The sequence below is a fragment of the Neovison vison genome, chromosome 10 (assembly GCF_020171115.1).
Source record: "Neovison vison isolate M4711 chromosome 10, ASM_NN_V1, whole genome shotgun sequence".
Taxonomy (NCBI): domain Eukaryota; kingdom Metazoa; phylum Chordata; class Mammalia; order Carnivora; family Mustelidae; genus Neogale; species Neogale vison.
Genome location: NC_058100.1, coordinates 22,748,395 through 22,776,071, shown reverse-complemented (window position 1 = coordinate 22,776,071; position 27,677 = coordinate 22,748,395). Strand labels below are relative to the sequence as shown.

Genomic DNA, 27,677 nt, shown 5'->3' with positions numbered 1-27,677 from the left:
ACACACAAAAACAGTTTTGATTTACCAACATGATTGTATTTTTTCAACACTAATTCTTCCAGTTGAGACCTTTATTGTAGAATTTTTATTTCTATCTGAAGTTCATTCTTTAGAAGTTTCCTTAGCAATTGTCTACTGTTAATAAATTTCTCAACTCTTGTTTGTATGAAAATGTTAAATTTTACTTAATTTTTAGTTGATAATTTCATATAGTGTACGATACTAGAATAGCTTTCAAATATTTTGAAGCTATTATTCCATTACTTTTACATATTTTTTGTATTGAGAAAATATACAATGGAGAAAAATTATTTGTATGCCTTTTAACATTCTAGCTATCTTCTTTTACCTGTAGACTCAAGCTATCATCATGTCTCACCTGGTTTCCTATGATAAAATTCTAACTGGTCTCACTTTAACCTCCCTGCCCACTTTTTTCCCCATAGCACATTATCCATTATAACATAGTCGCTGAATTGATTCCTTTCAAAGTATAAGATAAGTCACTTCCCTTCTTAGAACCCTCCATAGAGCGGTCCTTTTAATGCTGAGTCAAAGCAAAATTATGACAAAGAACTGGCCCCACCTGGCCTGGCTCCATTAACTGTCTGACCCTATCTTCCCTTTTTTCTCTCTTTTGCTAACTCCGCTCCAGGCTCTCTGGCCTTCTTGCTGTTCCTTTACCAAGGAGGATGTACTCCAAGCTTAGTGTGTTTTTACTCATTTTTACTTTTACTTCTTCATAGAAAAAAAAATTTCCAGATATTCATTGTTTAACTCCTTCATTGCATTCAAGATTTTCCTCAGATGTTCATTTCAGATTACTGTCTTCACAACCTCATTTGAATTTACAAGCCTTCCCCTTAGCACTCCCAGTGGACCTGACTCTGTCTTAATGTTATAATACTAATAGCCTTATAAAAATACAATGCACTCATTCATTGTGCATATTGTTTATTTTCTACTCTCTCTTTCTACAATGTAAGCTCCCTGAGGGCAAATTTTATCAATTTGATAATATTGCCCTGTGTCTTAAGCAATGACTGGCATGTAGGATGTGGTCATTAATTTGTTGAATAAATTTGTGAATGTCGGGATACAACTTTTATCTGTTTTTTTGTTTGTTTGTTTGTTTTTTCCACAATTAGAGCCACTCAAGGTATTTCACTACAACACTGAATTTTGAATCACGGCCAAAAAATTCCTATCAACAAATTCTTCCCTTATCACTTTATATCCCGTCACCCCTCCAATCCGATACCATCAAAATACACAGTTTCAGTTCTTTAGGCTAAACAGTAGCCAGGTCCTGCACTTCCTTTAGTGTGTAAGGTATGTGTTTCTGGAACAGGAATTGCTCTTCTCTGCGTGGCCTTTAGTTAAAACTGCTGGCTGGAAACAGACAGGAGTAATGTTCGTGGAGGAGAGGAGGAAAGTAAACACCTTGAAATAGCTTGGCTTTATATTTTTCCTGGCATGAGTTGTCTCTTTTCCTCTACAAAGGCAGCGGGGACCACTTCTGCTAGCTAGTAACATTCAGGTGAATTTGGGGATTCAAATGCTTTTGATCATTGCCATGCTGTGTTTCAGTGACCTACGGGTCCCCTATGAAGGCTCTGACTTACACATAGGAGGATATTTTGACTGAAAATTTTGTCTCATTTGCAGTTCTGTCACCCTCATTATCAGTTTCTAAGCATGATTTTTGGCAAAGTCAGCCCCACAGCTGCAGGAGATGCGCATCTCCTTTAACGCTGTCATTGAGGCTCTCTGGCATTCAGAGCACTCTGTTACTGGGCAACCAACTGTCTTTTGCTTGTGTTTTTTTTTTTTTTTTTTTTAAAGTTTTAATATGTTCAGAAGACATATCTGAAAAAAAAAAGAGAATTAAGAAGTAAGGGGACTGGAGACAAGGAAGAAAAAGATGAAAAATTAGAAATGCTATACAGAACTGGCCAACGGCTTCTTAACAAGTACCTTTCAAGAAGCTTCTTTGGATAGGCATAAAAGAGTTTTCTTTGTGTTAGAACATACTGATAGGAAAGGGGAAGATTTTGTCTGCTAGTTCCTTCTCATCCATTGTCCTTGTGGTAGACACATTTCAAGGTGGCTCTGCAGCATCTCATAATATAAGTCTTTTGGAATGCAAGGAGAATATCCAATTGAAAAAAAAATCCCACTCTCATGTTCCTTAATTTTCCTCCATTTTAGGTTTCATCATCAACCATCCCTAGGAAGACATTAGGAACACAGAGCATTAGCCTCCCATCCATTGTGTCCAACTGGGTAAGTGTGACGGCTCAGAACTCTCCACATGACATCACTGTGTGCAGGGCTCCCTCATCCACATCTATGATATATGCAGAGGTAGTCCAGGTCTGCATTTTATGGCTCTACAATAAACTATAGTTTTTATTCCTAGTCACAGCCTCAGTTTCTAAATGTCTAAATAATGATAGAAAATATTAAGAAAAAGACAATTAATTTGTTCACGAACCAACTGAATCCTTTAACTGGATCTTCTTTCATGTTACATGCAGTGATAAAAGGTTGACCCAGAACATCCATAATGTCTGCCTTCATGGAGGTTGAATGTGGGTGAGCAAGGTAGAGAGAAATCAAATTATCCAACAAAAGAATTACATTTATAACTCTTTTAGATGTTACAAGAGGAAGAGCTCATTGTGATCTCAGTATAAAGACATTTGGTATGTAATAATAATAATAACTATGATTTAGTTTTAACTGTGTTTCCAACACTATTCAAAACATTTTATTTTTATTTTTTTAAGATTTTAAAAAATATTTTATTTATTTATTTTTAAAGATTTTATTTATTTATTTGACAGAGAGAGATCACAAGTAGGCAGAGAGGCAGGCAGAGAGAGAGGGGGAAGCAGGCTTCTTGCTGAGCAGAGAGCTTGATCCCAGGACTTTGGGATCATGACCTGAGCCAAAAGCAGAGGCTTTTTAACCCACTGAGCCACCCAGGTGCCCCTGTTCAAAACATTTTAGATGTATTAGCTTTTTTATCCTCAGAACAACCATATGTGAAAAAAAACTAAAATGCAGAAATGTTAATGTATTTACCCAAGGCCACAAAGTGAGTAAGTGGCTTAACTAGAAACAAATTCCATATGTTTGGGGCCAGAGCCTGAGTTCTTAACAATAACCCAATATTGCATCACATCTGGTTGATGGCATCAGTGAAAGTTTTTTTGAAAAATAATGGATCTGAAAGATGAAGAGAAAGTATTTAGTAACAGAATGGGATAATATATTTTAGGCAGTATAAATATTATGTGTAAAGTCCATTAGAATAGAAGAAAGTAAGGTATTTTAAAAGAACTTGAAGGAAGAACAGCTGGGTTTGAGATATATCAATAGAATATGATGCAAGATAGAGCTGGGAGATTTAAGCTCCATTAGAGTATCTCTTGAATAATGCACAGCTCTTAAAAGCTTGTTCTTCTAGTTACTGCTTCCAAACCTATGTTTTACTGCTACTTATTTACATCTGTTTTTAACCTCCAAGTAATCGTTACATTGCAACCTCCAAATAATCATTATCATTATTGATTTTGGTCAATGTATTTGCTCTCACCCTTTTTTCTCAATATCCCTAACTGCATTCCACCCCTACATATTTTTTCCATTAATAATATCTTTAAATATTTCCTTCAAATACCAACGGTGGTTATTAAGAACCAAGACCTTATTTTTTAACTTACCCTAGAATGATATTTTAGTACTGTAAACAATTCTAGATTTACTCTCAAAACCTTTGCCCCAGTTTCATGTGGGCAGTAAAATCCAAGCCATTACGCTGGATCCAGCAACTCCCCAGGGTAGTTGAAGAATCATTAGCTCATGAGTCAGAGCTATGATTTTCAGCTCTTTATTTTCTTCTGAAATATGGGAATTTCTTCATCTTTTCTAAATTCCAGGCATGCACTTCAACAGACATTTTTATTATATTTTATCTATGTTATATGTTTTTTGAGCATTATAACAAAGCCTAGGCCTCCACATTACAGGCATTGCAATTCTCAGTGATGTGACTTTAGTGAAGCTAAATCATGCCTAAGTAGTTACAACAATGTCACTGAGATTATACTTCCATATAAAAAGATATTGAAAGATGTAACATGTTAACACTTTGATAAATCTTTTCAAAATTTTCTCACCTAAGATATTAAAATTGGGAATTAGCATGATAAATTCAAGATTATTGAAACTGCTCCTCAAATCCTGCTCCTAAATCCTCCTCTCATCCCTAATTTTAACAGGAACACATTTGATAAAGTTAATTCATGTATCAAGACCCACAAGATGAAGGCTGCCCCAGGAGCCTGTCGCATGTCACCAAGCTAAATGTAAGTCAGCTTGTACTTAAAAAAAAACCACTTCCCTGTTAAGGAAACCTAACATCAAGCACAATCTCTTCAATTTTATTGCCCACCCCATTTTTGAACATTTTTCAGAGTTTGTGAGAAGAGTTTTTCTACAGATCTTGCCCCATATGTCCAATTCTCCCCCCCACCTTTATTGATATATAATTGGCATATAAGATTGTTTAAGTTTAAGATATATATATGTGATATATAGATATATATGTGTATGCATGTGTGGGTGTTTACTATATATATAAATTGAAATGATTAACACAATAAGGTTACTTGACATATCCATCACCTCATATGGTTATCTTTCTTTTTCCCCCCATGGTGAGAACTTCTAAAACCTACTCTCTTAGCAACTTTCACATGTACAACACAGGTATTGTTAACTATTGTCACCATGCTGTACATTAAATCCCCAAAACTTATTGATCTTGAAACTGGAAATTTCTACCCTTTAATCAATAAATTATTGTATTGGTTTACTCAATACTGTGTAATTTCTTGGAAGTGATAAAGTAACTGATATACTTTACTTTTACTTTTAGTATTATAATTATCAGATGGAGCTATTTTGAATTTCTCAATAAATGCATTTACAAGTTTATATGAACTATTTGTGACTTATAGGAACGGGGGCCCTATAAAATTATTTTATAAGGTAAATCATGAGGAAAAAAAGGAAACATAAAATAGAAATTATGAGTTCTATGATGTAAACACTACTTTTTAGAACTAATTAATAAAGATTGGCATAAGATAAAATCATAAAATTGTTATTTTAGGTATTGAGCTATATTACTTTGAAGTAGAAAGTGCTACCATGGGGCGCCTGGGTGGCTCAGTGGGTTAAGCCTCTGCCTTCACCTCGGGTCTTGGGATCGAGCCCCACATCGGGCTCTCTGCCCAGCAGGGAGCCTGCTTCTCCCTCTCTATCTGTCTGCCTCTCTGCCTACTTCTGCCTACTTGTGATTTCTCTCTCTGTCAAATGAATAAATAAATAATCTTTAAAAAAAAAAAAGAAAGTGCTACCATGTTACCATAAATGTTGAAGTGAATTATTTTGTGTCAAATTCCAACTCCACATTGAAAGAAGTAAGTCATGTTAGCAGAAATCAAATGACACTAAGTACTAAGTTAAATTGTGCCTATCCTTTGACCTTACATTTCTTGTTTCATTATAATAACATGGGGATCTACAGAATTTCCTCTAATCCTATTTAAGAAACTTCTCTAGGGGCTACCTGGGTGGCTCGGTGGGTTAAACCTCTGCCTTCGGCTCAGGTCATGATCTCAGGGTCCTGGGATCGAGCCCACATCGGGCTCTCTGCTGGGCGGGGAGCCTGCTTCCTCCTCTCTCTCTCTCCCTCTCTGCCTACTTGTGATCTCTCTCTTTGTCAAATAAATAAAAGCTTAAAAAAAATTCTCTTGAAAAATTATCCATATTTGAAGGCACAGTGCCTTCATTTATTTTCCTTTGTTTATATAAGTAATAGGTCATAAGTATTTAATTTTCTCAAACAAAGGGACATAATCTTATAGACAATGAAAGTGAAATTTATAAAAATCTCAAAATACCTAAATGTTACACTTTTTTTTTCTTCTGAGAAGTATTTTTTCTTATTAACATATAATGTATTATTAGCCCCAGGGGTACAGGTCTGTGAATCATCAGACTTACATACTTCACAGCACTCACCATAGCACACACCATTCCCAATATCCATAACTTAACAACCCTCTCCCTACCCACCCCTCCACAACCCTTAGTTTGTTTTGTGAGATTAAGAGTCTCTTATAGTTTGTCTCCCTCCCGATCCCATCTTATTCCTCTCTTTCCTTCCCTACACACCAAACCCCCCACGTTGCCTCTCAAATCCCTCATATCAAGGACATCGTATGATAATTGTCTTTCTCTGATTGACTCATTTAGCTCAGCATAATACTCTCTAGTTCCATCCATGTCGTTGCAAATGGCAAGATTTCATTTCTTTTGATGGCTGCATAGTATTCCATTGTATATATACCACTTTTTCTTTATCCATTCATCTCCTGATGGAAATCTAGGTTTTTTTCCATATTTTGGTTATTGTGGACGTTGCTGCTATAAACATACAGGTACACATGGTCCTTCAGATCACTATATTTGCATCTTTAGGGTAAATACCCAGCAGTGCAATTGCTGAGTCATAAGATAGCTCTATTTTCAACTTTTTGAGGAACCTCCATATTGTTTTTCAGAGTGGCTGCACCAGCTTGCATTCCCACCAACAGTGTAAGAGGGTTCCCCTTTCTCTGCATCCCTCCAGCATCTGTCATTTCCTGACTTGTTAATTTTAGCCATTCTGACTGGTGTGAGGTTGTGTCTCATTGTGGTTTTGATTTGTATTTCTCTGATGTTGAGTGATATGGAACACTTTTTCATGTGTCTTTTGGCCATCTAGATGTCTTCTTTGCAGAAATGCCTGTTCATGTCCTCTGCCCATTTCTTGATTGGATTATTTTTTCTTTGGGTGTTGAGTTTGATAAGTTCCTTATAGATTTTGGATACTAGCCCTTTATCTGATATGTTGTTTGCAAATATCTTCTCCCATTCTGTCAGTTGTCTTTTGGTTTTGTTGACTGTTTTCTTTGCTGTGCAAAAGCTTTTGATCTTGAAGTCCCAATAGTTCATTTTTGCCCTTGCTTCCCTTGCATTTGGTGATGTTTCTAGGAAGAAGTTGCTGCAGCTGAGGTCGAGGAGGTTGCTGCCTGCATTCTCCTCAAAGATATTGATGGATTCCTTTCTCACATTGAGGTCTTTCACCCATTTGGAGTCTATTTTTGTGTGTGGTGTAAGGAAATGGTCCAATTTCATTTTTCTGCATGTGGCTGTCCAATTTTCCCAATACCATTTGTTGAAGAGAGTGTCTTTTTTCCATTGGACATTCTTTCCTAATTCGTCAAAGATTAGTTGACCATAGAGTTGAAGGTCTATTTCTGGGCTCTCCATTCTGTTCAAGTGATCTATGTGTCTGTTTTTGTGCCAGTACCATTCTGCCTTGATGGTGACAGCTTTGTAATAGAACTTGAAGTCTGGAATTGTGATGCCACCAACTTTGGCTTTCTTTTTCAACAATCCTCTGGCTATTTGAGTTTTTTTCTGGTTCCATGTAAATTTTAGAATTATTTGTTCCATTTCTTTGAAAAAAATGGATGGGAATTTTAGGGATTGCATTAAATGTGTAGATTGTTTTAGGTAGTATAGACATTTTCACAATATTTTCTCTTCTAATCCATGAGCATGGAACATTTTTCCATTTCTTTATGTCTTCCTCAATTTATTTCATGAGTACTTTATAGTTTTCTGAGTACAGATTCTGTGCCTCTTTGGTTAGGTTTATTACTTGGTATCTTATGGTTTGGGGTATAATTGTAAATGGGATTGACTCCTTAACTTCTCTTTCTTCTGTCTTGTTGTGTATGTATAGAAATGCAACTGAGGGGCGCCTGGGTGGCTCAGTTGGTTGAGCGATTGCCTTCGGCTCAGGTCATGATCCTGGACTCATAGGATCGAGTCCCACATCAGACTTCCTGCTCAGCAGGGAGTCTGCTTCTCCTGCTGACCTCTCTCCTCTCATGCTCTCTCTCTCTCAAATAAATAAATAAAATCTTTAAAAGAAAGAAAGAAATGCAACTGATTTCTATGCATTGATTTTATATCCTGACACTTTACAGAATTCCTGTACAAGTTCTAGTAGATTTGGAATGGAGTCTCTCAGATTTTCCACATAAAGTATCATACCATCTGTAAAGAGTGATAGTTTGACTTCTTTGCTGATTTGGATGTCTTTAATTTCTTTTTGGTGTCTGATTGCTGAGGCTAGGACTTCTAGTACTATGTTGAATAGCAGTGTGATAATAGACATCCCCACCATCTTCCTGACCTTAGTGGAAAAGCTCTCAGTTTTTCTCCATTGAGAATAACATTTGCTGTGGGTTTTTCATAGATGGCTTTGATGATATTGAGGTATGTGCCCTCTATCCCTATACTGTGAAGAGTTCTGCTCAAGAAAAGATGCTGTATTTTGTCATTTGGTTTTTCTGCATCTATTGAAAGTACCCTATGGTTCTTATTCTTTCTTTTATTAATGTATTGTATCACATTGATTGATTTGCAGTTGTTGAACCAAACTTGAAACCCAGGAATAAATCCCCCATGGTAATGGTGAATAATCCTTTTAACGTACTGTTGGCTCTTATTGGCTAGTATTTTGTTGAGAATTTTTGCATCTGTGTTCATCAGGGATATTGGTCTGTAATTCTCCTTTTTGATGGTGTCTTTGTCCGGTTTTGAGATCAGGGTAATCCTGGCTTCATAAAATGAGTTTGGAAGTTTTCCTTCCATTTCTATTTTTTGGAACAGTTTCAGAAGAATAGGAACTAATTCTTCTTTAAATGTTTGGTAGAATTCCCCTGGGAAGCCATCTGACCCTGGGCTCTTGTTTGTTGGGAGATTTTTGATAACTGCTTCAATCTCCTTACTGGTTATGGGTATGTTCAGGTTTTCCATTTCTTCGTCGTTCAGTTTTGGTAGTATATATGTCTCTAGGAATGTATCCACTTCTTCCAGATTGTCAAATTTGCTGGCATATAGTTGCTCATAATATGTTTTTATAATTGTTTGTATTTATTTAGTGTTGGTTGTGATCTCTCCTCTTTCATTCATAATTGTATTTATTTAGGTCCTTTCTCTTTTCTTTTTGATAAGACTCCTGCTGGGTTTAGGCTTTCTTTCTTATTCTTTCTCCAGCTAACCAGGTGTAGGGTTAGGTTGTGTATTTGAGAACTTTCTTGTTTCTTGTGATTGCAACATATTTTCTCTCAGGACTACTTTGCTGTATCCCACAGATTTTGAACAGTTGTGCTTTCATTATCATTTGTTTCCATGAATTTTTTCAATTCTTTAATCTCCTGGTTGACTGTATTCATTCTTTAGTAGGATGCTCTTTAGCTTCCATATATTTGGGTTCTTTCCAAATTTCCTCTTGTGGTTGAGTTCTAGCTTCAGAGCATTGTGGTCTGAAAATCTGCAGGGAATGATCCCAATCTTTTGGTACCAGTGGAAACCTGATTTGTGACCCAGGATGTGCTCTATTCTGGAGAAAATTCCATGTGCACTAGAGAATAATGTATATTCTGTTGTTTTGGGATAGAATATTCTGAATATATCTGTGATGTCATGTGATCCAGTGTGTTATGTAAGGCCTTTATTTTCTTGTTGATCTTCTGCTTGGATGATCTGTTCATTTCAGTGAGGGCAGTGCTAAAGTCCCCTACTATTATTGCATTATTGTCAATGTGTTTCTTTGATTTTGTTATTCATTGCTTTATATCATTGGCTGCTTCCATATTAGGGGCATAAATATTTAAAATTGTTAGATCTTCTTGTTGGACAGACCCTTTGAGTATGATAAGGTATCCTTCATCATATCTTATTATAGCCTTTGGCTTAAAAATCTAATTTATCTGATGTAAGGATTGCTACCCCAGCTTTCTTTTGATATCCATTAGCATGGTAAATTGTTTTCCACCCCTCACTTTAAATCTGGAGGTGTCTTTGGGTCTAAAATGAGTTTTTGTAGATAGCATATTGATGGATTTTTTTTTTTTTTAATCCATTCTGAGACCCTGTGTCTTTTGATTGGGGCATTTAGCCCATTTACATTCAGGGTAACCATTGAGAGATATGAATTTAGTGCCATTGTATTGCCTGTAAGGTGACTGTTACTGTATATTGTCTCTGTTCCTTTCTGGTCTGCTTCTTCTAGGCTTTCTCTTTGCTCAGAGGATCCCTTTCAATATTTCTGTAGAGTTGGTTTGGTGTTTACAAATTCTTCTGGTTTCTGTTTGTCCTAGAAGCATTTTATCTCACCTTCTATTCAATGATAGCCTACCTGGATATAGCATTCTTGGCTGCATATTTTTCTCTTTTAGTGCTCTGCATATATCATGCCAGTTCTTTCTGGCCTGTCAGGTTTCTGTGGATAAGTCTGCTGCCAATCTAATATTTTTTACCATTGTATGTTACAGACTACCTTGTCCCAGGATTTTCTCTTTGTCACTAAGACTTGTAAATTTTACTATTAGATGATATGGTGTGGACCTATTTTTTTTTTAAGATTTTTATTTATTTATTTATTTGACAGACAGATCACAAGTAGGCAGAGAGGCAGGCAGAGAGAGAGAGAGAGGAGGAAGCAGGTTCCCTGCTGAGCAGAGAGCCCAATGTGGGACTCAATCCCGGGACCCTGCAATCATGACCTGAGCTGAAGGCAGAGGCTTTAACCCACTGAGCCACCCAGGCGCCCTGTGGACCTATTTTTTTTTATTTTGAGGGGGTTTCTCTGCACCTCCTGGATTTTGATGCTTGTTCCCTTTACCATATTAGGGAAATTCTCTCCAATAATTTGTCCAATATACCTTCTGCCCCCCCCTTTCTTTCTTCTTCTTCTGGAATCCCAATTATTCTAATATTGTTTTGTCTTGTGGTATCATTTATCTCTCGAATTCTTCCCTCATGGTCCAGGAGTTGTTTGTCTCTCTTTCACTCAGCTTCTTTATTCTCTCTCATTTAATCTTCTATATCAGTAATTCTCTCTTCTGCCTCATTCATCCTAGATGTAAGAGCCTCCATTCTTTATTGCACTTCATTAATAGCTTTTTTAATTTCAGCTTGGTTAGATTTTACTTCTTTTATTTCTCCAGAAAGGGTTTTTATTTCTCTGGACAGGATTTCTCTAATATCTTCCATGTCTTTTTCAAGCCCAGCTAGCACCTTGAGAACTATCATTCTGAACTCTAGATCTGAAATATTACCAATGTCCATATTGATTAGGTCCCTAGCCTTTGGTACTGTCTCATGTTCTTTTTTTTTTTTTTTTTTTTTTTTTTTGGTGGTGAGTTTTTCCACCTTGTCATTTTATCCAGATAAGAATATAAGAATGAGAGAATGGGGTGCCTGGGTGGCTCAGTGGGCTAAAGCCTCTGCCTTCAGCTCAGGTCATGATCCCAGGGTCCTAGGATCGAGCCCCGCATCGGGCTCTCTGCTCAACGGGGAGCCCGCTTCCTCCTCTCTCTCTGTCTGCCTCTCTGCCTACTTGTGATCTCTGTCTGTCAAATAAATAAATAAAATCTTTAAAAAAAATGAGAGAATAAAATACTAAAAGAATGGTAAAGTCTCTAGTGAAATGTACGCTAATGAAATCAGAAGAGACCCCAAATTGGGGGAAGAAACAGGGTAAAAGGAAGTTTTTTTTTTAATTAAAAATAATAATATATAAATATATATATGTGTGTTTCTGTGTGTGTGTGTATATATTATATATATATATATATATATATATATATATATATTAGACTGGTGAATAGAATGGAGCCACCCACTTGATTTTGGGAATATTTTTGGTCTCTTAGAAGAAACTACCTCCCATAATTTTAAAGAAAGAAAAACGTATGTATATACAAAAATAAAGGTAAACATGATGAAGGGATGGAATAGGACTGTAAAGAAGAAAACATAAAAACTTCTAAAAAAGGAATTGATAAAATAAGTTGATTGGGAAAAGAGAGAAAAAGAAAGTGGAGAGAATTTGTTCAGGCTGGAGACCAGGACAAAGCCATGTGCTAGATTTAGGGTACATTTAGATCTATTAGAAGAAGTTGTGTCCCAAAATTTTTAAGGAGAAAAAACCCTACATGTATACAAAAAGTAAAGTTAGATATAATGAAGGATAAAATGCGACTATAGTAATGAAGGCTTAAAAATATTTTTTTAGAAAGACATTGTTAAGATAAACTGGTTAAAAATGTTAAAAGAGGAAAGAGGAAAAGTTAAAAAAAATTAGAATAAAACATTTTTTAATTTAATCAACTTTGCAAGATTAAAGAATCATGGGGAGAAAGCCATGAATTCCATGCTTTGCTTTCCCTTCCTCTGGAATTCTGCTATTCTTAATTACTGATCTTGGTCTTGGCTGGATATTCTTGCTGATATTCTGCAGGAAGGGTCTGTTAGTGATTCTCAAATGTCTTTGCCCAAAGTGGAAATGCCCCACCCCTCCCAGGGGCCAGGCTAAGTAATCTGCTCAAGTTCACTCTTGGGAGCTTTTATTCCCTGACACTTAGAGCTCTAGAGGATGGGAATGAAAAGGGCAGTCTCCCAATCTCCAGCCAGGAGGAGCCGAGATCTTGGGGCCCCACTCTTCAGTGTGCCCTCGAAGAAAAATGTTCAATCACTCTTGTCTCCCTGGCCTCCAGCCGTGCTCTGAGCTCACCTGGCCTATGATATAGCTTTTCTGTCTCTGGCACACAGCCCCATTGGGAGTCTCCAAACCCAGAAGATTCCTGCCACTTTGCTGTTCCAGTGGCTCTCTCCAGATCTGCTACTTGTGGGGTCCCTGCTCAAAGAGCAGTGGCCTAATTGTGCCACGGATCACAGTCTAAGGTAATCCTGAGCTGAGAGCTCACTCCTTGGCTCTCTCCTGTAGCTGGCTTCCCCACTCTAATACCTGAGCGCTTGGCTGCACTCAGATACCCCTGATCTTTCTGTGACCTCAAGGGACCTGAGACCACACCATCCCCATGACAGCTCCACCCCCGCTTAACCTCTGGAGTGATGTCCCTCAGTGGGACAGACTTTTTAGAAGTTTGAATTTTGTGCTCTGTTCTTCCTCCCCTACAGTCTTTCTTCCCATTGTTTTGGATTCACTTCTTCGCACATCCTACCTTTCAGAAAATGGTCAGTTTTCTGTTTCTAGAATTGCTGCTGTTCTTTTCAATCTCCTATTGGGTTTGTAGGTATTTGGAATGGTTTGATAACTATCTAACTTAACTCCTGTGACCTGATGTCATCTCAGTCTGCTACACCTCCACCATCTTGGCTCCTCCCCCCCAAATATTATACTTTTTTACTGAGTAAAATTAATCTTCCTCCCTCCAATTTTTAAAGTTTTTTATATGTTGGACAGGAAAGAATATAAATGTTCCCAGATGTTACTAACAAGTTCTAGATTCGCATGTTCAACTATTCATGCAATTATCAAAGATCTAAGGTCTTTACCAAAAAACAAATAAACAAACAAACAAAAAAAGCCTACTTGCTTAAAGTTTCCCAGTGTCAGAGAGTGGCAAAGCTGGCGAAGGAGTAGGGGACCCTATTTCAACCAGTCCCCTGAATTGAGCAGGATATGTACCAGACCATTCTGAACATCTACAAAATCAGCCTGTAATGTAAGAAGATATATCTGGATCTCTATAAAGGGAATATCTCAGGTGGTTAGTCTCAAGGTATGAAGCAGGGAGCCATGAGTCTGAGGGAAGATATTGGAAGATAAATGGAAGGTAGAGAGAGCCTCCAGATCCTGCACCACCAGCACAAAAATCTCCCACACTGGGGACCTGGCACAGACTCGCAGACCGGTAGCAGTAGGAAAAGGACTTTAGGGGACCCCCCACAAACTGAAACCTGCATATAAACTGGAGGTCACTAGTGGACCAAGAAGCAAGGGCTAGGAGAGCTTCTATGAGGCACAAAACCCAGGACACTGTGGTTTTGGGCAGCAAAGACAGAAGTAGGACAGTGTGGTCTGGATAGGTCACTGAGGGGCAGACTGCAATCTCTCTGTTCTGAGACAGAGGTTTGGATATGGTAGCTTCTGCTCTGACTCTTGGTGAGGGGTGGGGAGGGAGGGGTAGGGAACATGGAAAGTCACCAGGGAAAGCCAACAGAGAAAGCCACCAGAGAACAAAAGCCCCCCAAAACAGGCTTTCACTGAGCTCATTCCCTCCACAGGGGTCAGGGCAAATCTTCCCAGACAAGAATGCCTGAGTAATGGTGTAGCACGCCCCTCCCTCAGAAGACAGGCTGGAAGAACAAGAGCCCAACAACCCTAAGGTCCCTATAAAACAGTTGCATCTTATTTGAGTAATGGGCAACAATTTGGACTCCATACATTCCCACAACCACCCTCAACAGAATGAAGAGAAGGAACCCACAAAATATGAAAGACTCAGAAACTGTGACTTTGGCCACAGAACTAATGGATATGGATATAAGCAAGATGTCAGAAATTTAGACTTCAGGGTAACAGTTATGCATACGATAGGTAGGATAGAGAAAACTATTAATGGAAGCATAGATTCTCAAAGGGCAGAAATGAGAGCTGACCTGGAAGAACTTAGAAATCCTATTAATGGGGCACCTGGGTGGCTCAGTGGATTAAGCCTCTGCCTTCAGCTCAGGTCATGATCTCAGGGTCCTGGGATCGAGTCCCGCATTGGGCTCTCTGCTCAACAGGGAGCCTGCTTCCCTCTCTCTCTCTCTCTGTGCCTGCCTCTCTGCCTACTTGTGATCTCTCTCTGTCAAATAAATAAATAAAATCTTAAAAAAAAAATCCTATTAATGAGATCCAATCTAAACTAGATGCTCTAACAGCTAGGGTAAATGAGACAGAAGAAGGAATTAGTGATCTAGAAGACAAACTGATAGAAAAGACAGAACAGGAGGAGGTCTGGAACAAACAGTTTAAAATCCATGAAAACAGAATTAGAGAAATAAATGATACCATGAAACATTCCAATGTCAGCATTATTGGGATGCCTGAGTGGGTGGAGAGAGAGAGAATTAGAAGAAATAGTTGAGAAAATTGTAGCTGAGAATTTCCCTAATTTGGGGAATCATGCTCAAGAGTCAGAGAGGATCACTCCCAAGATCAAGGACAACAACATCCCAGCAGACACCCCAGCATGTAATAGTAAAAGTCATAAGTCTTAGAACCAAGGAAACCATCTTAAGGGCAGTTGGGGGAAGAGATTCCTTACATGCAGAGGGAGGAACATCAGAATAATGTCAGACCTGTCCACAGAGACCTGGCAAGCCAGAAAGGGTTGGCAAGAAATATTCAGGGTAACAAATGAGAAGCACATGAAGCCAAGAATTCTTTATCTGGCAAGGCTGTCATTCAGAATGGATGGAGAGATAAGAAAAGGACCGGCAGAAACTGAAAGACTATGTGACCACTAAACCAGCCCTGCAAGAAGTATTAAGAGGGTTCCACAAAAGGAGAAAGATCCCACAAGTGACATAGAATAGAAATATACAGAGACAATCTGTAGAAACGAGGACCTCCATGCAACATGATGACAGTAAAATCATAATTCAGTAATCACTCTCAAAGTGAACAGCCTAAATGCTCCCATTAAATGGCACAGGGTTGCTGATTGGATAAAAAGATAGGGCCCATCCAAATGCTGTCTACTAGAGACTCATTTTGAACCTAAATATACATCCAGATTGAAAGTGAAGGAATGGAGAAACATCTTTCATGCCAATGGACCTCAAAAGAAAGCTGGAGTAGCAATTCTTATATCAGACAAATTAGGTTTCGAGATAAAGACTGTAGCTAGAGATACAGAAGGACACTATATCATTCTTAAAAGGGTCTATGAAACAAGAAGATCTAATGGTTGTAAATATCTATGTCCCCAACATGGGAGCAGCCAACAACATAAGCCAATTGAAACTAAAATAAAGATACATATTAATAATAACATGTTAACAGTAGGAGAATTCAACTCTCCACTCTCATGGATAAACAGATCAGCTAAGCAGGAAATCAACAAAGAAACAAGAGTTTTGAATGACACACTGAACCTCAGATGGATGTCATAGATATATACAGAACATTCCAACCTAAAACAAGAGAATACTCATTCTTCTCGAACAACATGGAACTTTCTCCAGAATAGACCACATACTGGGTCACAAATCAGGTATCAACTAATAGTAAAAGACTGAGATTATTCCCCACATATTCTCAGACCACAATGATTTGAAACTGGAACTCAATCACAAGAAAAAGTTTAAAAGAAATTTAAACACTTGGAAGCTAAAGACCATCCTGCTCAAGAATGTTTGGGTCAACCAGGATATCAAAGAACTTAAACAATTCATGGAAAAGAATGAGAACAACAACAACAACAACAAAATATGTCCAAAACATATGGGAGAAAGTGAAGGGGGTCCTTAATGGGCAATACATAGATATTCAAGCCTCACTCAAAAAAAAAAAAAAAAAAAAAAAAAAAAGAAAGAAAGAAAGAAAGAAAAGTCCTGAATACACAGACTATATTTACACCTTAAAGAACTGGAGAATCAACAACAAATTAAGCCTGACCCACAAACAAGAAGGGAAATAATTAAGATCAAAGCAGAGATCAATGAATTAGAAACCAGAAACAGTACAACACATTAACAAAACTAAAATGTGGTTCCTTGAAAGAATTAATAAGATCAATAAACCACTGGCCAGACTTATCCAAAAGAAAAGAGAAAGGAACCAAATTAATAAAATTATGAGTAAAAGGAGAGATCACATCGAACACCAAGGAAATAGAAACAATTATTAGAAATTATTACCAACTCCTATATGCCAATAAATTAAGCAACCTGGAAGAAATGGATGCATTCCTGTAAACCTATAAACTACCAAGACTGAAACAGGAAGAAACTGACCACCTGAATAGACTAATAACCAGTAAGATTGAAACAATGATCAAAAACCTCCCCCAAAAAACAAGAGTCCAGGGCCTTATGGATTCCTTGGGGATTTGTCTACCAAACATCCAAAGAAGAAATGAAAAACCCCACAGTGAATATCATTCTCAATGTGGGGGAGGCTGAGAGCCTTTCCCTTCAGATCAGAAGCATGACAAGGATGCCCACTCTTGCCACTGTTGTTCAACATAGTCCTAGAAGTTCCTAGCAATAGCCATCAGACAACAAAAAGAAATAAAATGTACTCAAATTGGCAAAGAAGAAGTCAAACTCTCTATTCATAGAATAACACGATATTTTATGTGGAAAACCCAAAAGAGTCCACTCCCAAATTACTAGAACTCATATAACAATTCAGTAATGTGACAGGATACAAAATCAATGCACAGAAATCAGTTGCTTTCTTATACACTAACAATGAAACTGTAGAAAGAGAAATTAGAGAATGGATTCCATTTACAACAGCACCAAAAATCGTAAGATACCTTGGAATAAACCTAAACAGAGAGTTAAAGGATATATACTCTAGGAAATACAGAACACTCATGAAAGAAATTGAAGAAGACACAAAAAGATGGAAAAACGTTCCATGCTCATGAATCAGAAAAATAAACATTGTTAAAATGTTTATGCTGCCAGAGCACTCTATACTTGCAATGCCATCCTGATCAAAATACCAATGGCATTTTTCAAAGTGCTGGAACAAACAATCCTAAAATTTGTATGAAACCAGAAAAGACCCCAAATTGCCAAGGAAATGCTGAAAAAGAGAAAACAAAGCTGGGGGCATCATGTTGCCTGATTTTAAGCTATCTTACAAAGTTGTGATCACCAAGACAGCACAGTACTGCCACAAAAACAGACACATAGACCAATGAAACAGAATAGAGGGCCCAGATATGGACCCTCAATTCCATGGTCAAATAATCTTTGACAAAGCAGGAAAAAATATCCAGTTGAAAAAGACAGTCTCTTCAATAAATAGTGCTGGGAAAATTGGATAACTATATGCTAAAGAATGAAACTCAACTGTTCTCTTACACCATACACTCAAAATGAATGAAAGAACCCAATGTGAGACAGGAATCCATCAAAATCCCAGAGGAAAACAAAAGCAGTAACCTCTTTGACATCAGCCACAGCAACTTTTTTCAAGACTTGTCTCCAAAGGCAAGGGAAACAAAGGAGAAAATGAACTTTTGGGACTTCATCAAGATAAAAAGTAACTTCTGCACAGTAAAGGAAACAGTCAAGAAAACAAAGAGCCAACCCATGGAATGGGAGAAGATACTTGCAAATAACACTATAGACCAAGGGCTGATATCCAAGATCTATAAATAACTTCTCAAACTCAACATCTGAGAAACAAATAATCAAGTTGAAAAATGAGCAGAAGACATGAACAGACACTACTCCAAAGAAGACATACAAATGGCTAATAGATATGTGAAAAAATGTTCATCATCATTAGCCATCAGGGAAATTCTAAACAAAACCACATTGAGATACCACTTTACACCAGTTAGAATGGCAAAAATTGACATGTCTAGAAACAACAAATGTTGGAGAGGTTGTGGAGAAAGGGGAACCCTCTTATACTGTTAGTGAGTAGGCAAGTTGGAAAACAGTGTGGAGGGTTCTCAAAAAATTAAAAATAGAGCTACCCTATGACCCAGCAATTGCATTACTGCTTATTTACCCCAAAGATACAGATGTAGTGAAAAGAAGGGCGATATGCACCCCAATGTTTGTAGCAGCAATGTCCACAATAGCCAAACTGTGGTAAGAGCTGAGGTGCCCTTCAACAGACAAATGGATAAAGAGATTATGCTGAATGAACTAAGTTAAGCAGAGAGAGTCAATTATCAATTGTGAATAAGTGAAACCATAATTGGTTTCACTTATTTGTGGAGCATAACAAATAGCATGGAGGACAAGGGGAGATGGAGAGGAGAAGGGAGTTGAGGGAAATTGCAAGGGGAGGTGAACCATGAGAGACTATGGACTCTGAAAAACAATCTGAGGGGTTTGAAGTGGCGGGGGTGGGGGTGGGAGGTTGGGGTACCGGGTGGTGGGTATTATGGAGGGCACGGATTGCATGGAGCACTGGGTGTGGTGAAAAAATAATGAATACTGTTTCTCTGAAGATGTGGTCCATATATACAATGGAATATTACTCAGACATCAGAAAGGATGAATACCCAGCTTTTGCATCAACGTGGATGGGACTGGAGGAGATTATGCTAGGTGAAATAAGTCAAACAGAGAAAGTCAATTATCATATGATTTCACTTACTTGTGGAACATAAGGAATAACACGGAGGACATTAGGAAAAGGAAGGGGAAAATGAAGGAGGGAAATTGGAAGGGGAGATGAATCATGAGAGACTATGGACTTTGAGAAACAAACTGAGGGTTTTAGAGAGTTTTAGTGGGGGTTAGGTTAGCCTAACCTAATGATGGATATTAAGAAAGGTATAAATGGAATGGAGCAGTAGGTATTATACACAATGAATCATGGAACAATACATCAAAAACTAATGATGTACTATATGAGATTAACATAATATAATACAAAATAAAATAAAGTGTGTACATATAAAATAAAAATAAAAAATAAAACATAAATACTTTTTAAAAAGTTTCCTAAAGTCTTTTCGTTTTCTAATGGTCTTCCTCTCACATTTGGCATGGAAAAGGATGGCAGTGGGTGGAGAAAAAGAAGGTAGAAGCCAGAGAATTCCTATTTATCATATGTTTATTGTAGAATATCTCTGAACTCATGGATTTCATATAACAGCTTTTATTTTTTATTTTTTAAAAAATCACAATTATATTTTATAGATATAAAAGTTGATATTTGGAAAGACTAAACAACTTGAAAAAGGACAAGCATATTTGATGCTGAAAACCATGTTTTTCTAGTATGTTTATCCTGAGATTTTCTTAAGCCTTCATTAGGCTGTTTGCAAATATTTCTATTTTTTCTGCCATTGAATCAACTAAAGCACAGATAGAATTAGTAGAGTGGAGAGTGTTAATAACTCGGGGAAGATCGTGATATATGTCTTGTGAAAGTTTTGTAAAACATGCAAGGTTATGGTTGCATCTCCTTTAATAAAAGCAATTCCACTACATAAGCAGGGTAAATGGAAGCAGCATTGTAAAACAATGAATGCATTCTCGTGATTAAGTAGTAGTGATGGGTGATGGCAGCAATGTGATGTCAGGTCACACGAATGACACAGGGGTTTGGTAGATGGATCTTATGAGAAAACTCTTTGCATATGTGCATGCAAGAGGTTGTGATGTGCTTTATATTGTCATACCAGTTTAATTGTGTTCTGTACAGATATGAAATACATAATCCCAAGAGTTGATATATAGCATCACCCTTTTGGACTTCTTTCTTGGAGTATGTATAGTAACCTTAAGAAACAGAGAAGTCATGATCTGAGTGTCCCACACAACAGGTAATATTTACTTGTTTGAATGATCCTGGAGCATTTTTTCCTGTTAACATTTCAAAAACTACTGATTTTTTTTTTTACTCAATATTTATTATGATGTTTGGGAGATGCATGTGCAAAGATTTCATATCAATCCAAGTATCGGTTGACATAGCATATTCCCATTGAGATAACTGTTGCATTTCAGAGAAAAGTAGTCTCTTAGTTCCTGTCTACCATCAATTAATTTTATTCTAGAACGCAGGGAAGATTTTAATTATCTGAAATATCTTGATTGGAAAGAAAATTATAGGAATTCTCTAAATAATTGGTTATAAATGGTATCTATTAGATAATCACCTAATACACAGAGCAGAGAAATAATCTCATTTGTTGCTATAATTCATGTTCAGAATGTTGAACCAACACAATTTAATTACCATACAGAGTATAACCTTTGAACTTAAATAGTTACAGGGCAAATTTTATTGCTTAATTATGGCACAAAACAAATGTTTCTGAGTTCATAAGTAAGGAAACATCTTAAAAATTGTAATTATTCCAAATTTATTCAGTAACAATTTACAAAAACATTTCAGTAAAACAATCTTGGAATTTGTTCTTTAAAAACATGCATTTCTGAAGAATTTGTGATTGCAATAATATTCTTAAGATCAATGCTGAATTTTGGAAATGATTTTCTAAAATTATTACTTTGTTAAATATTTTATTTTATTTTATTATTTTTAAATATTTTATTTATTTATTTGACAGAGATCACAAGTAGGCAGAGAGTCAGGCAGAGAAAGAGGAGGAAGCAGGCTCCCCATGAAGCAGAGAGCCCGATGTGGGACTCAATCCCAGGACCCTGGGATCATGACCTGAGCCGAAGGCAGAGGCTTTAACCCACTGAGCCACCCAGGCACCCCATGTTAAATATTTTTAAAAGAATGATGTTATGAATCATTTTTTAAAGGGATATAATCCATTAATTAAATAGCTATTGTTTCATTATTTTTTAAATTTTTTTTGAATGGTCTAGTGTGACATAAAGTTGACATTGGCATCTCATTTCAACCTTAAAGTAACACCATATGTTAAATATTGCTAATCCACTTTTATAGGTGAGGAAATGTACCCTTACATAGATCAAGTCAATTTCCAAAGTTAAACAGCTACTTTAACTGGCTAATCTGGATCATACACTGTTGAACGCTGTCAATATGCAAGCTCCTAATCAGGCCACTTTATCGGCCTCTTGAAAACAGTACATTAAATTGAAATAAAAACCTAAAATGATATGTGTGTTAAGAACAATAGGTATTGTGTTATAGAAAGAACATTAACCTAGAAAAAATAGCATTAGGCTAGAAATCAGGCTCAGCTACTTACTGGGTGTGAGGAACAGGTTAAACCACATTCCCCTCTGTATTTATTTTTCCACATGCAAAAATAAGTTTGCATATAAATTTGTTCTTCTCCAGTACCAGCCACCCTCCAAGACTGTCTCAATGAAAAAAAGCATTGTACCTCTGATTAAGCTCTAGAAACCTCAGTAAGTGTAATTAACAATGCCAGGTATTTTTCAATTAACTAGGCCCCTATATTTCTAGACTAAAGGATTTCCTGCCAAACCTACATTTTCTGTAGGTTTGAATAGAACGTTTTAATTCACACACCTTTCCTTAATGTTTTGAAAATACACTGTATTTTCAAAATCCACTGGATAACCAATGCCCTAATCTTAGAGCCTCTTAAAGCCTTTGCTATGGTTGTCAATTACTTATTTCTGAAAACTGGTTCTCTTCTTGGCTTCTTCCTTGTTTACCACAAACTTCACTCACCATTTCTGAGAAGTCCCTGCAGTGTAAGCCTTGACAGTGAGCTTTTGACTGCCGAGACTCCTTTGTTTCAGCATCTGGGTTGATGTTGATAACCGAGGGTATGGGACACTTGTCTTTTTTCTCCCCTGTGCTTTAAGTTCCTGTTCTTGTGTTTTAAAGTCAGCAATAAAGAGTGAGCCTGGAAACCCTGGGCCTCAGTCCTTGACCCAAATAAAACAAGAACTCGTCGCCCATGTGCTCTCTCTTTTTCTCTGCCATAACCTGTGTGTCCCCAGCTGCGTGGTGTTTCTAGGTCTTATAAATAATAAATAATAAATCTTTCCATGTTTCCTGATGGTTTTTGCTGAAGAGCATCTTGCCATCATAAGAACCACAAGGCTCTGTCTGGAAGGAACACTGATTTGGAAAGGGGAGATGTCTGGAGGAAGATTTCTGCAAACCAGGTGAGTGCCCCGAGGCATTTCTAGCTGAGAACATTACTCTCCATAGGCTGAGACCAGCATAAAACAGTCTCATATGCTGGTTATGCTTTTACCTGACCTCTAAATATTGGAGAGAGCGAACTCCTTCTCTACTCATGCTCTTTCTGAAGCTAATAGCTAGAAAGGAAGCTATTTATGTCTACTACGGAGATGTATAGCTTTATCCTGATTTGATCTTTAAGCTCTAAATTTCTATGTCCAGCGGCTAATGCCATATATTCACTTGGATGTCTATATAAATATGTCCAGTATCCTCAAAAGAGAACATATGTTTCCCAACACCTGCAAACATGCTTTAATTCCAATTCTAACCTCAATTTAGGATACATGTTATCTATACATTTAATGAGGACCTAAACTTCAAAGGCATTCTGTATTCCATTCACTCTCTGAACCCTTTTACCCACCAGTCTTTTGGTTCGTGGGCCCACATCTTACTATGTCAACAGCTCCCATGCTATTACTCCACTCCAAGCCACCATGTACTTTCCTCCAATTTAGAAGACCCGAATTAACCTACCTCTTTCCACTCCTACATCCCAGTAGTCAATTTCCATAGTTTATAAAAATGTCTTAAGACTAAATCATTTTTAAAGGATTTATTTTAAATAGAGAGCATCAATACGCTAAGGGGCAGAAGAATAGGGAGAGAAAGAATCTCAAGCAGACTCCTCACTGAACTTGGAACCCTCACGCAGGGCTACATCCTCAAGCCCCTCATACCAGGGCCTGAGCAAAAACCAAGAGTCAGACACAACCAACGGAGACACTCAGGTGCCCTGAAAACTAAATCATTTTAAACCATTCTTCTACAAAAAATAATTATATGACAGACTAAAACAGAAAAAAGCAACAGTGCAACAGTTTATTTCAATATCTTCCCTTTAATAAAATCCAAATTTTTTAATGTGGCATACAGACTCTGAATAGTCGAAGGATCCTATCTCACCAATCCCATAACTCATCAAAGGAACGCCAATCCATTGTGCTCCAACCATGATGGCTACGCTGTTTTTTCCTGCTATTTAAACACAATGACCTGATTCCTATTTCAAGTTGTATTCCTGCAAAGGAATTACCTGGAGTATGTTTGTGGGTGATTTCTATTTATCTGTGTGGTCTCAGCTCACCTCAGTCATGTGTTCCAATACATCGAAGCACATATTTTTCCTCCCTTACTTCCTCCCTCTTTCCTCCCTCCCTTTCTTTCCTCCACCCACCTTTCTGTTTTGATCTGGCTGAATCCTGAAATTAACTTAGTGATTTCTGAAGTTTTCCTGCCCTGGTTGGAGGCAGCACCTGCTTCCTAACATAGTAGCCAAAAAACCTAGGTATTTATTTCTCCTTGCAGTCTGCATTGGTCTAACTTCAGCTAACTAGATTTTATTCACTTCGAACCAAAAGATCTAGTGCCTCTCAGGACAATGGAAGATGCATTTTGGGAGGTTTGGCTGAAGCAGTAAGAACATCGGTGTTTGGAGTCAGCAGTTTCAGCAGGGCCAGAGAGAACATTCTGGCAACAGTTCTAGAAGCCAGGTATCAGGACACAAGGTCAGTGTCTTCACTCTGGCTGGAGGTGCTAGCTGTGTGGTGTTCCCTTCTTTATTTCTGCTCTATTTTCTGAGCCCAGTTCACCAAGCTTCTGAAGAACTTTTTGAGTTCCCCAACATCTACACAAATTTTCTTGTCTGAATGAGAGACAGCTCCAGTTCCTTGCTGATCGACACCTCCACAGACATTCTCTATTCCATTACTCAATTTTATGGACTTCAAACAACTTCTTAATATCTAAAACCTTCTTATTCATTGATTTGTGTGTTTGTTTTTTGTGCATTTTTAATTTTTCATTCTACATCTGCCATGGTTATTAAGAAGGTGCTCATAAATTTTGAACACAGAGAAGAGAGAAATGCTGTATGCTCTTTACTACATAGTCTCCTTCTTTGATACAATCTTCAGTCTGAAGAAAATGTATTTCTCCTGACAACCCAGTAAAGTTTTCAAATTACCAATAAATAAATCTTAATTTGAATGCATTCTTTATTTACTGATGTTATTACTGATGTTATTTCAGAGTATGGAGCTAAAATGTGGGCAAATAACTGCACAAGGGATTAGAGCTTTAATTTAGACGTAATATGTTTTTCCTAATATATATTTAATTTTAATTTGCAACTTTTCCTTCAATGTTATTCTATTCAAATTTCTTGTGTATATTTTCAAAGTTATTTCAGTGTTCTGAAGTATAAGAGTGAAGGTATTATTTAATCACTGTATCATTTTATATTTCTATATTTCTATTAGTGACTAATAAAATCGTAGAAAGAAATCAACAAATATAAAAATATACAGAAACATGTAAATTTTGAACAATGAGGGGTGCCTGGGTGGCTCAGTGGGTTAAGCCTTTGCCTTTGGTTCAGGTCGTGGTCTCAGGGGCCTGTGATCAAACCCTGAATCGCATCGGGCTCTCTGCTCAGCGGGGAGCCTGCTCCCCCCCCCCCCGCCCGCCTCTCTGCCTATTTGTGATCTCTTTCTCTGTCAAATAAATAAAAATCTTAAAAAAAAATTTGAACAATGATAAATATCCAGATATTTGCCCATACAAAATGTGTCTATTTGTAGTGTTATTCATTTTTGAAATAATAAGCTTCCATATCTTGAGTTCTCTTACATGATGTCCTTCTTGCAGTCTTTCTGATATATCTGTTGGTTTTTAATATCATATCCACCTTCAATAATTTTATCTTGAATCCACTCATATGGCGTTCTGTATCAAATACGAATTTTACATTAAACTCTTCACAGATAGTACTTGTGTCAGCTTCCATTTGCCCTAGTCCTTATGCATAGGGGGACATGATGAGAGCCAGCTCAGTTGTCCAGTAGCTGGACGGCCCTTAGGCAAGGGATAAAGAAAAATGATTCTCTGCTTATAAAGAAGAAGAAGGCACCAGTTTCCTTCTCTTCCTAAATGAATTTCCCTGGAAACTAATGGATTTGAATTCTATTTCCAACCCTTTTGTATGTGAATACTCTCTCTCAGAACCAAGTGTCTCTAGTCTTCTCTAGTGTTTACAACCAGGTTGTGTCTCTGTATTCTGGACTTCATCCATTTTGACAGATAAAGACTTGGATAAATAGTCTTTTAGTCTTTCAGAACTTTGTCCAGGCAGGCTGTAAGCATTTGGCCCTTTTAGGAAGAGATTAATTTTTATCGGATTCTTTTGGAACACAGCAATTAATCAGATAATGACTATAGATCTAATTCTCATGGTATGTAAGGATACTTCTAGGGTAAATGAAATGTTGATAGCCCATGTGTTTCCATGTCCCAGAAAGCAAGGGCTTTCTTCAGAAAGACTGGAAAATCCAGGAAACTTTATTTCTCTCTAGTATATTTTCTACCATCCCTGGTCATTCCATCCCTTAAGATTATCCAAAGTCGGGGCACCTGGGTGGCTCAGTGGGTTGGGCCTCTGCCTTCGGCGTGGGTCATGACCTCAGGGTCCTGGGATTGAGTCCCGCATCGGGCTCTCTGCTTGGTGGGGAGACTGCTTCACCCTCTCTCTCTGCCTGCCTCTCTGCCTACTTGTAATCTCCGTCGGTCAAATAAATAAATAAAATCTTAAAAAAAAAAAAGATTATCCAAAGTCAATCACCTTTTAATTTCAGAGATTGTCTTGCACACTGTTATGAATTTGGAGCAATCAAAAGTCATAGGATACATGACTTTATTCTAAAGAAATTTATAATGGGTTTAAGTGATAAGATGTATAGTAATTAAACTATAATACTAGAAATAATTCAAGGTATGAAAATACTATAATAGTTTAATAGTTAAATGTAAAAATGAGGGCAATAGGTCATGAAAGATAATGGAAATATTGCCATATTTACCACCTAAAGCCTGAGTGGCTATCTAGGCTAATAAAATTATATATATTTATATATTTATATTATATATTTATAAATATATACATACATATTTATAAATATTTTCCCTATAATGCTCATTTCATTTAAGTATTTGGTATATTTATATGATAGATTATTTACTTTAAGGAGACTTTTATTTCCATCTCCTCCCACATGAGTTTTATAAATGTAGAGCTCTAAACTCTGATTCTCAACTTTCTTTAAATTGAAGAAATTGTGTTAGTTTATCCCAAATAATACTCAAGATGATTTATATCTAAATCTAATGTTCAGCATGATTATTCTAAAAGTAGAAAGGATGACAGATTATTCATTTTTATGTGAAAACTTGAAACACTTTTACAAAAGAGTTGAGTGGCTATCACTGGATATCTTTAGGAAAGGGTGGGACAACCACTTAGCAGAAATGTTCTAATGTTCTGATATATCTGTTGGGGTTTTAATGCTCCTCTTTGTTAATTTTGAATTATTAAAGATGAATATTAAAAGCCTAACAGATACCCTTAGTAAAGGGAAATTGAAAAACTAAACAACGTTTTAATTTGATGATCTCTAACCATACTCCTAGACCGTGGGTTTTATAATAGATTGCTTCTTCCTTTGGGTCCCCAAATCCTTTACATTTCAGATTCAACAACCAGTTGGTATAATGTGATCCCACAGAGAGATACTTTTCTTTAATTCACAGAAGAGAGCTTGTAACACCAAAATATTTAATTTTTATTCTTCTTGAGTATTAAATACTATAGTGGTGATGCATTTGAAAATGAATCTCCGATAAAAAGTTTCCTTTAATACAACATATTCTCACAGGATTTCTGTATCCTTGCTACCATTGACTCATTTTTATGCTTTTTCATAGTGTGATGTATCTTTTCAACTATAGGAATTCCTGTGTAGTTTTGACCACACCATTTCTGTTATTACACTAGCTAGGGAATTTTGTTAGTAATCTAAACTTTTATTTT

The 27,677-nt window shown here is 37.0% G+C and overlaps 1 long non-coding RNA gene across 1 annotated transcript in view; it reads left to right on the top strand.

The window, feature by feature from the left end:
- The first annotated feature begins 2,209 nt into the window (after nucleotides 1–2,209).
- LOC122918109 overlaps nucleotides 2,210–27,677 on the top strand; it is a 44,501-nt gene continuing 19,033 nt past the window's right edge. Inside the window, exons 1-2 of the long non-coding RNA XR_006386555.1 lie at nucleotides 2,210–2,286; nucleotides 4,290–4,376. This is a non-coding gene — a long non-coding RNA (uncharacterized LOC122918109). The remainder of the gene's footprint in view (nucleotides 2,287–4,289; nucleotides 4,377–27,677) is intronic.